At 39.1% G+C, this 15,198-nt stretch overlaps 1 long non-coding RNA gene across 1 annotated transcript; it reads right to left on the bottom strand.

Annotated features, from left to right (window-relative positions):
- Positions 1–14,741: 14,741 nt before the first annotated feature.
- Positions 14,742–15,198, bottom strand: LOC109137639 (uncharacterized). Its single transcript, XR_002041704.2, has 2 exons — positions 15,147–15,198; positions 14,742–15,031 (listed from the first exon to the last, which is right to left on the bottom strand). It is a non-coding gene; the product is annotated as an uncharacterized LOC109137639 (long non-coding RNA).

Below are 15,198 nucleotides of genomic sequence, written 5' to 3'. Positions count from 1 at the left end.
GGACCTTTGCATTGTCACTGTCATTTTCCGATCAAACACACACACACACACACAGCAGCCATAGCACTTGACGAGCTGCCTCAGGCCTTTTAGATTTTCTCACACTAACATCTGAGAGGATTACGAGAGCCAATGCTTTGACAAGCAGGCAAAATACCAAAGAAAAAAGAACCAGATAAATGTTTCTGTCTTTAATGGTAATCAACAATGTCTACGGTACCCTGCTATGACTTTGCAGACTCATCTACAGTATAACAATCACACCCAAAAGAAGAAGATGGCCATAGACTTACAATTTTAAACTTTGATGATGATAATATGATATCCTCTTTTCCCTCTTTGTCCAGGAAACATTTAACAAGCTTTTTCCACTTCTTTGTCTGGTTATATGATCTTAACACAAAAATGAATGTCTCTTAATGCATGTTGCTGGAACTGAAGCCATTGCCCCTCCATTGTGGACACCTCCATTACGTTAAATGACAACCCAGCAGTCCTCTCTTGGAGCTCCTGGGATCGACACTCCCAGTCACTATAAAAGCTGCCGTGTGTTTTGGTTCCTTTATGTCTCCCACCAACACCTACATGGCATGCTTCCCACACATCCGCTCACTTAAACCACTGATTTCATATTTATTTCACAACCTTAACTCTTTTATACGGAGAGGCAATATCCCCCAGTAGGGTTTCCCGATCAGGCTAAATGTGATTCCCATAACCCTCATAAATCAGACTACAATGAGATGGAGCATCTCGCCCGGATTAGGAAAACTGGGACCCCCTCATGGAGCCAGACCTGGGAAGGGAACTGGCCGGCAAGCATCTGGTGGTAAAGAGTTTGGATTTTATGTAATCATTTTCTTCTGTTGTCTGTTTTATTTAGCTGGCAAGATGATCCATAGGTAAGGACTTGTGCTACACATGTTACATAAGCATTTTAGCTGAAAGGGAAAAGTTCAAGGTACCGCACAACAAGGACACGTTAGTGCAGCAATAAGTACTACTCGCATAGAATCAAGTGACAGTTCTAGAGGAGGATAGATTTAACGTGCCCATTAGTAGCTGTCGGTAGTGTTGGAGAGGAGGTTCAGGAGGTTTTTGAAGGTAGAGAGGGACGCCCCTGATCTGGTAGGAACTGGTAGGACATTCCACCAACGGGGAACAACAGACGAGAAAAGTTTACTCTAACTGGGTGTTAAAATAATCAAGACACAAGATGGCCATAGCCTGTATTAGGAGTTGGGTAGCATATTGAGTCAGAGGAGGCCTTGAGGTTTCTGATGTTGTAGAACTTAGAACTTCAGATCTATTTCTCGTGCATTATATTACAAATACAAAAACACTACTATTGTTCCTCCATTCACCAGGCTTATCAAAATGCGCCTTGGGATGGAGGATCAGCTCGAGCAGCTTGACAAACATTCACTTTCTTACAAGCCAGAGGGACTTCAATGGCAGGGCTGAAGAGGCCACTCTGAAGACAAGGTTCTCGTTCTTCGTCTCTATGTGTCCACCACTTCATGATTTAATGTAAATTGTTCAGAATACATTAGCATTATACCAACCATTATACCTCATTTTTTTCATAAGAAAAAAAAACTCTTGACTCATTAAGTACACAAGTAAGTCACATGCACCTGAAGGTGCACTGTCGACAACTCCTCCAACTTCTACATCTCGGGGGTATAAAGCTTAAAATATTGATTAAATATCCTGAAAACCCTTTAAACCCTGTATGATGCAACTAAAGAATGGACCTGTGAAAACACCAAGCCAAGAAACCCCTGACAGCATAGCTGCTAAATGAACTCGTCTTCCTGCACAGTTGCATTCGAAAACACTACTGGCCTCCTGATGCCAAGTACAAGATAGGTGGTGAGGTACAACATATCATAATTCAATAATGTATGCAACAGTATACTGTAATATAGGTAGATTCAAAAGAAGTCACCATAACAATGCAAAACTTTCACAATTACAAAATAATTTAATTACTGGAGTCTTTTTTTTAAACATACTCTGAAACAACCTTGAATCAAGTCTGAGAAACAAAACCACCTGTTTCCTCTTCCTTGTGTGAAGAGGTTCCTCTGGTAAGACGCCCTTCTGCTTTATGTTTGTGGGTTTGACTCAGACGTTAACCTCTGTGGCTTTGAAGTAAGGCCCAATGTGGAAGTGCCAAAGACTCAGTCAATCTCCATAAGCCCCCATGTTAACATGTCCAACTTCACAGCAGAAATAACACATTCATATTATATTTAGGTTTGAAGTTCTAGATAATTCCCAGTGCAGCCTTCGACTGACAGGTAGGTGCTATCATAGGTGGCTTGTCTGAACACCCAGGCGACATTTTGCCTGCCTCAGGTCCGTCAAAAGGCAGAATTGCCAACGTGGTCGGAAACCCACGGGCAATGCATACACCATCCATTCTTTATTGGCCAGTTTAACAGTTGGAACAATGGTTATTTCAATTCACATTGGGTCAGGTGTCGTTCTTTTTTATTACTGTTGTTGTTTTTGCGTAGACCCCAGAAAGACTGACGACCACTTTTGTGGAAGCTAATAGGAATCCAAATAAAGAATAAGAATCAGCAGTCAATGAGATTTTTAATCATCGTTAAACCGTTGCCTCTCCATCATGGACACTTCAGCTATATATATATATATATCCATTAGGATGCAACGTCAACCTGTAATCATGCGAGTGAGAACAGTTTCAATGAAATGACCTTGGAATCTTTACAGACACATCACAGTTATTGTTAAATTTGATTTTCTTGTTTTTAGGATGAAGTGTACTGCAGTCTTTCTTGTGTACAGCTATAGAAAATGTCTTCACACAACTAGAAAAACACTGATATGTAACTGATAAATTGTTGTACAGTTCAGTCAGTACTTGTATTTATTATGTTTTGCGCATACTATTTAAAAGTATGCACAAGTCTCTCAGATACAATGTATTTTTTACTATGTAGATTGGTCTGTACAACAAATTAAGTTATTATTATAGTACCTATACTGAAAACTTGAGGAAGTGATGTTCATGTGATCTTCATATACTGTTCGAAGAGGTGGAGTCCTTCATATATTATATAAGAGGTGGCTACCAGTACATCTTTTACTTCTCTCTTCTACAGTCTAAACTTACCTGTCTTGTCCATCAGTGGGAAGGTAAGAACTATATACAAACAAAACAAAAAAATCAATTCATAGCAAATTCATATTTGATTGTTTTTTAATTATTTATTTTAGGATGAAGTGTACTGCGGTCTTTCTTGTGTTGTTCATGGTCGTTCTCATGGCTGAACCTGGAGAATGTATTTGGGGACTGATCGCCCATGGAGTCGGACATGGTACAGCTATAGAAATTGTCTTCACACAACTAGAAAAACACTTACGTACAGTTCAGTCAGTTCATGTATGTATTAGGTTTTGTGCATACTATTTTAATGTAATGGTTTTCTTCTTGTCTGTTTTATTTAGTTGGCAGGTTGATCCATGGGTAAGGACTTGTGCTACTACTACTTATTATTTACAACTAAACTTACTAACTTAAGATCTATTTCTCATGTGTTACAATGCGAATACATACACGATTATCCTACACTCCATCCAACAGGCTTATCCGGGGGCACGGGGCAGAGGAGCAGCACGTGCAGCTCGACAAACGCTCACTTTCTTATGACCCCCCGAAGAAGCTTCAATGGCGAGAAGACTGAAGAGGAAGCAACATTACACAGAAATGTGTCTATGAACTGCTGCAAACACAAAATATATAAGATTTAATGTCAATTTTTCAGAATAAATTTGGATCTCAGCGCATCAAAATGTGTCTTATTTAAAAATCTAATTATGTTAAACTGTCTTGATCTTTTTTTTTTGTATGAAAAAGAAAAGAACTCTTGTAACATAGACAACTAAGTCACATACACCTGAAGGTGTACTATTTAGTGATGGGTCATTTGGCTCAGCTCACCAAGAAGACCCGGCTTTTTCGGCTCCCAAACGGCTCTTCATTTTACCACTTATACCTTTATATTTCAGCCAAATTTAGCGCTGTTTTGACTTGTGATTTGTGTTTGAACACATATATCACTTCAATTTCAATAAATTGCTGTAGCCAATTGCGTTTACAGTTGTAAAATCCTTTGTAACTCTCTGAAACTACCCAATGATTGCACTAACTTGCTTGAAGAACCACTCTGCTACACAACGCAGATAGAAACGAGAAGGGTTGGAAAACACTTGCAATCATTTTCGCCAATTCTTCATCAATCCTGTTCTGTCTTGCTGGGGTTATTGCCTTTGACGTAAATTGGCCTATAGAGCTGTGTTGTTGTCGTGTACGTGATGCATGGAGGCGGTAGCAGCAGCAGCAGCAGCAGCAGCAACAGGTTGTAGTGGCACTGGCAGAAGCAAGTATGCTAGCCTGCCTTTTTTTCTTCCAACTGAACTGCTGGATGCACAGTTCTCATATGTCTGTGTAGGTTGTTCGTGGACCCTGCTCCATGTGAGAGCTTGACTTTACAAATGCATCATTTACATTGTGCCTTCATGTTTTCATGTTGAACTGTCAAAATGCATCCAAATACTACTTCTTTTTCTGTTGTCACTCATCTTTGCACCACACTCTGATTGGTTGCAAAGCATGCACGTGACACCCGTAGCCAGCACCTGCAGGTACTTTTCCTAAAGAGAAAAGTAAAAAATAAAAAATAAAAACGGCTTGTGGACGGACGGGAGCCGGCTCCCATTATTCACTTATAACCGGCTTTTTGAACCGGCTCATTCGCGACCGACATATCACTAGTACTATTGACAACTCCTTTACATCCTGGGGGTCTCTGTGAAACTTCAAACTTTACACCCTGTACTATGCAACTCAACAGTCTCTTGAGACAGTTAAAATAAAGGTGTTTGGTATTATTTTAACATTTATTTTGACATTTGCAATGAAAAGATTTTGATGTTGCTTTACAAAGAGTAATAGCACAGGACAGTGTCTGATAGAAGGCTGGAGGTTGCAACAATTACTCAAGCAATGAGATGAGTTCTGTTTAAATCACAACACCTATGTTTCAGGACCTGCCGTGGAATACATCCTTAATTGAAAAAATACTGCACAAACAATGAGAAGCAAATTCACAGCAATAAAAAGAGGTGGCGCAGAGACCTACACCACTCTTTTGAACAAAGAAACAACAACAAACAAGTCTAACGTGTTTGCTTCTCATTTTCAGGATGAAGTGCATCACAATCTTTCTTGTGTTGTCAATGGTGGTCCTCATGGCTGAACCTGGGGACGCCTTTTTTCACCACATCATCAAGGGAGTTGCTCACGGTAACCAATTCTAGAATACACTGGCATTTTTCATGGCTAACGTTTTGACATGTAGTAGTTGCAAATGCACATGTAATAATAATAGTAATAATAAAAACATTACTTTTAGGTGCAAAGACAAATCTTTCCGACATGCTGAATATTGGCATCTTAAGATTCTTAGATTTGTTTAGTAAACTTTGATTATTTATGATCGTTCTCATCAACACTATGATTTTTCTAATACTAGACTGTATTTTATGAGAGTATTACAAGACTGCTTACTTACTTACTTACTGTTTGTGTTCCGACAAAAAAAACTGAATGCATTTTAGAGTTTTAACTCTGTTTCTAAGGTATCATTATTATGTATGTGTATGCACAATAACTAAATTCATATTCATGAGGCTTTACAATGTCTTACTGCAAATATTAATGTTATAATTGTGTCTCCGATTGGATATAATCATTTTCTAATGCTTGTTTTATTTTCCATCTTCTGTTTTATTTAGTCATCCATGGGTTAGGACCTGTTCTCGACAATTCTTGTAAAATATTGCTTGCTGTGTGTTGTAATGTTCGTGAGCTGATCTCTCGCGATCTTCCTTACACCCATCAGATTGATCAAAGACTTGGGACAGAACAGAGAGCAGCAAGACCAGACGCTACACGATCGAGAGCGGGCTTTTGACTAGCCTTCGTGCATCTATGACGGTCCAGCTGGTGGAGGCACTCTGAAACTCCAGTTCCTCCAACACACGGGCTGATGATCTTCAATGTCAGTCAATTTGAATAAATCTGCATTGCATTAAAACAAATTTACCTTGTCTCATTTAAAGGAAATGTATGAATAAATTAGCATGGAAATTGTATGTTCTGGTCTTTTAGGTACATGGCAAGGCGTACAGCAGCAACTATATAAGATTGTGTAGTTAAGGGGATGAATCCAAATATTAATGCAGACTTTCCAAACATGTTATAATAGAATCAAATAATTTCCTCTAAACACAGTTTTCTATTAAATGAATTAGCAAAGTAAAACAATTAAGTTAGAGCACAGTCGTAAAGGTGTTCAAGATTCCAGACCAAAGTAGCATCACGACTATTAGACAGTATAAAATGAGGGAAAAAAATAAAAATAAATCACCTACAGGTTTCTGAGGAGCTGTTGTTAAGCTTAGTGAGTGATGGCTCTGGTTGTTGCCATCTTGATACTCTTGCCTCTTTTCAGACATTTTAACATGGGGGCTAATGGAGATGAACTCGTACTACAGCCAGCCTCAAGTGGCTGTTGTTTGGCCTAATGTTTTTTCCAGGAGGGAAGTTCAGAGTATTGCCAAAGACACGACGAAATTATGAATTAAATTCAATAAAATGTTTGTGTTGGTCTGCACAAAGCTACTCAAGTTCACACTTTTTGTTCACAATCGTTTGTAAAGCCATTTCAGAGAAAATGCGTATTGTCACTGGCACTTGGATATTGACTTAGAGAGTTATAATTACACTTATAATTAGCATGCTGTCTCCTGTGCCTCAGTTCATGTTGTGTTCTGTAGAAATGTCCTTGTTTGTTGGATTAGCCTTCATCCCGACTGTGAGCTGTAACATACTCATATTGATTTCAGAGTTAACGGGAGTTTTGTATTATCAGATCATAGAGCAATATTCATCTGCAACATCATCACTTACTGTTTTAAAAACACACTCTTCATATGTAGGTTAAAAAAACATGCTTTTGACCTGAGTTTGAAACCCACCAGGACCAACTGGAGCGTTTACCGCTTGATGTTCACATGAGTTTGCTCAGGATGCTCCGGTTTTCTCAAAGGTATTTCCCTGCTGTTGCCCTTAATCAAGGCACTGGCCTCAGACATCCACCACACCGTGGCCTCCAAATGCCCCATAAATAGGGTAGTTGAAGTGCAGAGGACACATTTCCCAAGTATAACCTATTCCCTGAGTATAACGTCACTAAAAATAAACAGCAGGGACTAAATACTTGTGTTTGCTTTTGAACGCACATTGTATTGAAATAATATCATGACCAAGTGGCAATCTCTACGGTTGTGATGTGCAATTCCTTGAACAGCCACTTGAAGCTGGCTGTAGAACAAGTTCATCTCCATTAGCCCCCATGTTAAAATGTCTGAAAAGAGGCAAGAGTACCAAGATGGCAACAACCAGAGCCATCACTCACTAGCTTAAAACGGCTCCTCAGAAACCTGTAGGTGATTTTTTTTAATGTCCAGAGCCCAGAATTACTGCGGAAACGGGCAGGACACATCTCTGCAGACCCTTCCCTTTACCCCGGACACAACCTGTTTGAGCTTCTCCCCTCTGGTCGGCGCTACAGCTACTCTGTACGCTAAAACAAACAGACGCAGGAACAGTTTCTTCCCACAGGCTGTCACTGTGATCAACAGCTAAAACCGCGAAGACGCACAGTGAAAGTAACATTACTCTGCATATCTGTCAGCCTGCGATACCTGCACGTTATGATTTATTTATTTATCCGCACTGTTTAGGCGCCATTTAGCCTGTTGTACATAGATATGTATACTGTCATAGCCACCTATCTCATGCACAGAACACAACCGTTTGTAAAAACCATGTTCATTCGTCCACCTGCACCATTGCACCATCAGTCCTTTATCCAGTCCACAAATGCTGCTAATTCACAGGGAGGGAAACCAAGTGTTTAAATCGGTGGTGTTTTTTTTGGCACCACCGATTTGGATTTTTCCAAGACACTCCCCGGCCATGAGGACGACCAGCGTCAACACCAGAAAGATCATAACACCCTTCATCCTGGAAACAAAACACATTGTGTTCCATTCAAAAACAACAGTATACCGGGGCTACAAGTCATAATACATATTTAGTACAAATTCACATCGCATAAAGACCATACATGTAATGAAGTAAAATGAAGAAATAAATGTGAGCTTTCTACCTGTCCACAGACTGATAGTTAGAGCCAAAAGACTAGTAAAGACACTGAAGTGAGCTGCTGAGAGATCTTCAGGTGATGTGAAGTCAGTTGTGAATTCCTTTAATCTTTTAAATGCGGTGATCAGTTCATGAGTTTTGAGAAACAACTCCCCAGAATTATCTTCATCACTGTATTGTGCCCCTGTAGGCAGATGACACTGTTTTTTTTATCACCTTTAACTTCAAGTTTCAGTCACAGAGGATTAGGTTAGAATGCTTATCACCTTCAAGTGTCCAAGCTAAATTATTAAGTTATCTTTATTTATCTAAAATGTATTTGCCAAAAAACTGTTTATTGCTAAGCATTTAATTGGCTGAAGCACGGGATTGCTGAATAAGTTACAAGGTGCTCGTTAGTATGTGGCAATAGTCTATCTCGTAGTTGACTGAGGGTAGTGTCCAGCAAGTCATCTTATCAGATGGCAAGTCACAGTGATTGTGTAAGAACATTTATCAGCAATCAGCACCTTGAAGGTTTGACACACAACGCCCCAAAGTGAGGAAGAGACACCCAATTTCAACACATTGTGCTGCACATCATTCACTTGGTTTTCCAAAATGTTTACAGAAAGTTATCCCTCTAGACCGCAGAGCACCCTTCCAATAATTCACTATAGCTCCTGGGAGCGTCTGTCATATTAAAATAATAAGTTGTCATATTTCGATGTTGCCCCCCACATGAGTTTTTTTTACCTAAAAAGACAAAGAAAATAAATTAGTGCCACAATACACAATAACATTATTTGGTGATTGTATGCAGTAATTTTGTATATTATACAGGCTCATTTACACATATTCAGGCATATTTGTAATACTGCAACGTACAGTTTTCTAAGAAAGTCCTTTGTGAGATTGTCAGCATACAGCTACTACCAAAAGCATACTGCATGTAACAATGCAAACCACTTCTTATCTATTAATGATAATAACAATAAACTTGATTCTATATAGCACCTTTTCAAAACACAGTGGACAAAGTGCAGGTCATTTTATAGTCTCAGAGTCTGAACTGCAAAGGCTCTGTCACCTTTATGTATAATAACTGGACCAAATGAAACAACCAAGAAAGACGCAATGCAGAAATTACAGCATAGCCAATGTAAGGATAGTCAAAAATCAGTGTTGTGTATCCATGCTTTGATGTCCAAGTCCAAATCTGGTTTAAATCAAATACTGGACACCAATAAAACTACCACCAGCAATGATTAAAACAAGCAAGGTTACCGCGCATGATACACCTAAAACTTTGTTACTCGTTTGGTAAATTTAAAAAATAATCACTAAAATGACACCCAGCACAGGCGATCAGAGATCTAAACCACCTTCCCATCTGGTCTGGTGCATGAATAGAGAGAGTACTGCCGCTAACAAAACCTACACCCTTGTGATTATTTCAAGATACCCAATTCTTCCTCACACCGTGAAGCTGCCGCTGATTGTTCCGATGTTGCCCCCACATAGTTTTTTACCTAAAAGACAAAAGAAATGAATAAATTAGCTGCACACAATACACAATAACATTATTTGGTGATGTATGCCGTTTAATTGTATATTAATGAGCTCTATTTAACATTATCAGGCATATTTGTAATACTGCAAACGTCACAGTTTCTAGAAAGTCCTTGTGAGATTGTTCAGCAACCAGCTACTACCAAAAGCATACTGCATGTAACAATGCAAACCACTTCTTTCTATTAATGATAATAACAATAAACTTGATTTATATAGCACCTTTCTAAACACAGTGACAAAGTACAGATCATTCTATAGTCTCAGAGTCTTGACTGCAAAGGCTCTGTCACCTTTATGTATATAACTGGACCAAATGAACAACCAAGAAAGACGCAACTGAGAAATTACAGCATAGGCCAATGTAAGGAAGCCAAAATCAGTGTTGTGTATCCATGCTTTGATGTCCAAGTCCAAATCTGGTTTAAATCAAATAACTGGACACCAATAAAAACTACCACACCAGCAATGATTAAAACAAGCAAGGTTACCGTGCATGATACACCTAAAACTTTGTTACTCGTTTGGTAAATTTAAAAAATAATCACTAAAATGACACCCAGCACCAGGCGATCAGAGATCTAACCACCTCCCATCTGTCTGGTGCATGAATAGAGAAGAGTACTGCCGCTAACAAACCTACACCCTTGTGATTATTTCAAAGATACCCAATTCTCCTCACACCGTTGAAGCTGCCGCTGATGGTGCCGATGTTGCCCTCCACATGAGTTTTGTGACCTAAAAAGACAAAGAAATGAAATTACTGCACACAATACACAATAACATATTTGGTGATGTATGCAGTAATTTGTATATTAATGAGGCTCTATTTAACATTATTCAGCATATTTGTAATACTGTCAACGCAGTTTCTAGAAAGTCCTTGTGAGATTGTTCAGCATACAGCTACTACCAAAGGCATACTGCATGTAACAATGCAAACCACTTCTTATCTATTAATGATAATAACAATAAACTTGATTTATATAGCACCTTTCAAACACACAGTGACAAAGGCAGATCATTCTATTGTCTCAGAGTCTTGACTGCAAAGGCTCTGTCACCTTATGTATATAACTGACCAAATGAACAAACCAAGAAAGACACAACTGAGAAATTACAGCATAGGCCAATGTAAGGAAGCCAAAATCAGTGTTGGTATCCATGCTTTGATGTCCAAGTCCAAACTGGTTTAATACTAAAAACTGGGACACCAATAAAAACTACCACACCAACCAGATTAAAAACAAGCAAGGTTACGTGCCATGATACACCTAAAACTGTTACTCGTTGGTAAAATTTAAAAAATAATCCACTAAATGGACCACCCAGCACCAGGCGATCCAGAGATCTAACCACCTCCATCTGTCTGGTGCATGAATAGCAGAAGCGTTACTGCCGCTAAACAAACCTACACCCCTTGTGATTATTCAAAGATACCCAATCTCCTCACACCGTTGATGCTGCGACCGACGGCTGCCGATGTTGCCCGCACATGAGTGTTGTTTACCTAAAAAGACAAAGAAATGGAATTACTGCACACATACACAAACATTATTTGGTGATGTATGCAGTAATTTTGTTATTAATGAGGCTCTATTTAACATTATTCAGGCATATTTGTAATACTGCAACGTCACAGTTTCTAGAAAGTCCTTGTGAGATTGTTCAGCATACAGCTACTACCAAAAGCATACTGCATGTAACAATGCAAACCACTTCTTATCTATTAATGCTATACAATACAAACTTGATTTATTATAGCACCTTTCAAAACACAGTGAACAAGTGCAATCATTCTTATGTCTCAGAGTCTTGACTGCAAAGGCTCTGTCACCTTTATGTATTAACTGGACCAATGAACAACCAAGAAAGACGCAACTGAGACGAAATTACAGCATAGGCCAATGTAAGGAAGCCAAAATCAGTGTTGTGTATCCATGCTTTGATGTCCAAGTCCAAATCTGGTTTAAATCAAATAACTGGACACCAATAAAAACTACCACACCACCAATGATTAAAACAAGCAAGGTTACCGTGCATGATACACCTAAAACTTTGTTACTCGTTTGGTAAATTTAAAAAATAATCACTAAAATGACACCCAGCACCAGGCGATCAGAGATCTAACCACCTCCCATCTGTCTGGTGCATGAATAGAGACGAGTACTGCCGCTAACAAACCTACACCTTTGTGATTATTTCAAAGATACCCAATTCTCCTCACACCGTTGAAGCTGCCGCCGATGTCGCCGACGTTGCCCCCCACATGAGTGTTGTGACCTAAAAAGACAAAGAAATGAAATTACTGCACACAATAACACAATACATTATTGGTGATGTATGCAGTAATTTGTATATTAATGAGGCTCTATTTAACATTATTCAGGCATATTTGTAATACTCCAACGTCAGTTTCTAGAAAGTCCTTGTGAGATTGTTCAGCATACAGCTACTACCAAAAGCATACTGCATGTAACAATGCAAACCACTTCTTATCTATTAATGATAATAACAATAAACTTGATTTATATAGCACCTTTCAAAACACAGTGGACAAAGTGCACGGTCATTTCTATAGTCTCACGAGTCTTGACTGCAAGGCTCTGTCACCTTTATGTATATAACTGGACCAAATGAACAACAAGAAAGAGGCAACCGAGAAATTAACAGCATGGCCAATGTAAGGAAGCCAAAATCAGGTTGTGTATCCATGCTTTGATGTCCAAGTCCAAATCGGTTTAATCAAATAAACTGGACACCAATAAAAACTACCACACCACCAATGATTAAAACAAGCAAGGTTACCGTGCATGATACACCTAAAACTTTGTTACTCGTTTGGTAAATTTAAAAAATAATCACTAAAATGACACCCAGCACCAGGCGATCAGAGATCTAACCACCTCCCATCTGTCTGGTGCATGAATAGAGAAGAGTACTGCCGCTAACAAACCTACACCCTTGTGATTATTTCAAAGACACCCAATTCTCCTCACACCTTTGATGCTGCAGCTGACGCTGCCGATGTTGCCCCGCACATGAGTTTTTTTACCTAAAAAGACAAAGAAATGAAATTACTGCACACAATACACAATAACATTATTTGTGATGTATGCAGTATTTGTATATTTAATGGGCTCTATTTAACATTATTCAGGCTATTTTGTAATACTCCAACGTCACAGTTTCTAGAAAGTCCTTGTGAGATTGTTCAGCATACAGCTACTACCAAAAGCATACTGCATGTAACAATGCAAACCACTTCTTATCTATTAATGATAATAACAATAAACTTGATTTATATAGCACCTTTCAAAACACAGTGACAAATTGCAGGTCATTCTATAGTCTCAGAGTCTTGACTGCAAAGGCTCTGTCACCTTTATGTATATAACTGGACCAAATGAACAACCAAGAAAGACGCAACTGAGAAATTACAGCATAGGCCAATGTAAGGAAGCCAAAATCAGTGTTGTGTATCCATGCTTTAATGTCCAAGTCCAAATCTGGTTTAAATCAAATAACTGGACACCAATAAAAACTACCACACCACCGATGATTAAAACAAGCAAGGTTACCGTGCATGATACACCTAAAACTTTGTTACTCGTTTGGTAAATTTAAAAAAATCACTAAATGACACCCAGCCCAGGCGATCAGGATCTAACACCTCCCATCTGTCTGGTGCATGAATAGAGACGAGTACTGCCGCTAAACAAACCTTCACCTTGGATTATTTCAAAGTACCCCAATTCTCCTCACCACCGTTGAAGCTGCCGCCGATGTCGCCGACGTTGCCCCCCACATGAGTGTTGTGACCTAAAAAGACAAAGAAATAAAATTACTGCACACAATACACAATAACATTATTTGGTGATGTATGCAGTAATTTGTATATTAATGAGGCTCTATTTAACATTATTCAGGCATATTTGTAATACTCCAACGTCACAAGGTTTCTAGAATCCTTGTGAGATTGTTCAGCATACAGCTACTACCAAAAGCTACGCATGGTAACAATGCAAACCACTTCTTATCTATTATGATAATAACCATAAAACTTGATTTATTAGCACCTTCAAAACACAGTGACAAAGTGCAGGTCATTCTATAGTCTCAGAGTCTTGACTGCAAAGGCTCTGTCACCTTTATGTATATAACTGGACCAAATGAACAACCAAGAAAGACGCAACGAGAAATTACAGCATAGGCCAATGTAAGGAAGCCAAAATCAGTGTTGTGTATCCATGCTTTGATGTCCAAGTCCAAATCTGGTTTAAATCAAATAACTGGACACCAATAAAAACTGCCACACCACCAATGATTTAAACAAGCAGTGCATGATACACCTAAAAACTTTGTTACCGTTTGGTAAATTTAAAAAAATAATCACTAAATGACACCCCGCACAGGCGATCCAGAGATCTAACACCCCTCCATCTGTCTGGTGCATGAATAGAGAAGAGTACTGCCGCTAACAAACCTACACCCTTGTGATTATTTCAAAGATACCCAATTCTCCTCCCACTTCTCATGTTCACCACCCAATACGAAGCACCTTCCCCCTGGCTTGGATTGGTCTTGAGAATGCCAACAATCACTCAGACTGACATGTGAGTCTAGTTTTAGATGTCATTTCTCGTAGAGCACAGTGAAGTCTTTTGTCTTCAGGTGGCGGTGATGTTGTTCGAAGCAATCACCCAGAGACTAACGTTAACGGAGCAAAGCACTGAACAGACAAATGAGCAGCCTTAGTGTAATTTACTATTAGAGCCGTACAACGTACCGTAGACATTTGGACACTGACAAACAAACTGTATTTATTATGGATCTGTTACATCATGTCTTGTACCTGATCCATGTGAAGATCTCATTGGTGTCTCCCTTATATTCACTTGAGTAATCATGACAAGCAAAGTTTGAATGTTCGTATAGCAATTTTATTCATTCAGACAGTTTGCAGTAGCAAGCCATGAACCTGATATTGTCTGATATTAGCTGTTTGATTATCTATTTGTTTCCTGCATTGTAAAGCACAAAGCTACATAATGCGAGGAGTGATGCGCTCTCTCCCAAACTATGTAGCTAAAAAAACGGCGTGACTTCTGAGAACCTCACTAAATCAAAATGGCTGGAGCGTCTCTTGCAGGCTATTTGCTGCCGTCGTCCTCCGACCCTGGCAGGGACCGCTGCCAGCGAGACCGATACCTGGTTGGAGGAAGGAATTAAAATACAGATTTTTTTTTTTTGAGATTCAATGTTGTTTTGGTTTTTTTAATGCATATTTTTCTTGTTTGATATCAACACCATTTATTGTCCATACCTCACACCATTGAAGCTGCCGCCGATGTCGCCGACGCTGCCCCCCACATGAG

This window comes from Larimichthys crocea, chromosome XI (assembly GCF_000972845.2).
Source record: "Larimichthys crocea isolate SSNF chromosome XI, L_crocea_2.0, whole genome shotgun sequence".
Lineage (NCBI taxonomy): Eukaryota > Metazoa > Chordata > Actinopteri > Sciaenidae > Larimichthys > Larimichthys crocea.
Note: the sequence above shows the minus strand (reverse complement) of the source record. Positions and strands in the feature narration are given on the sequence as shown.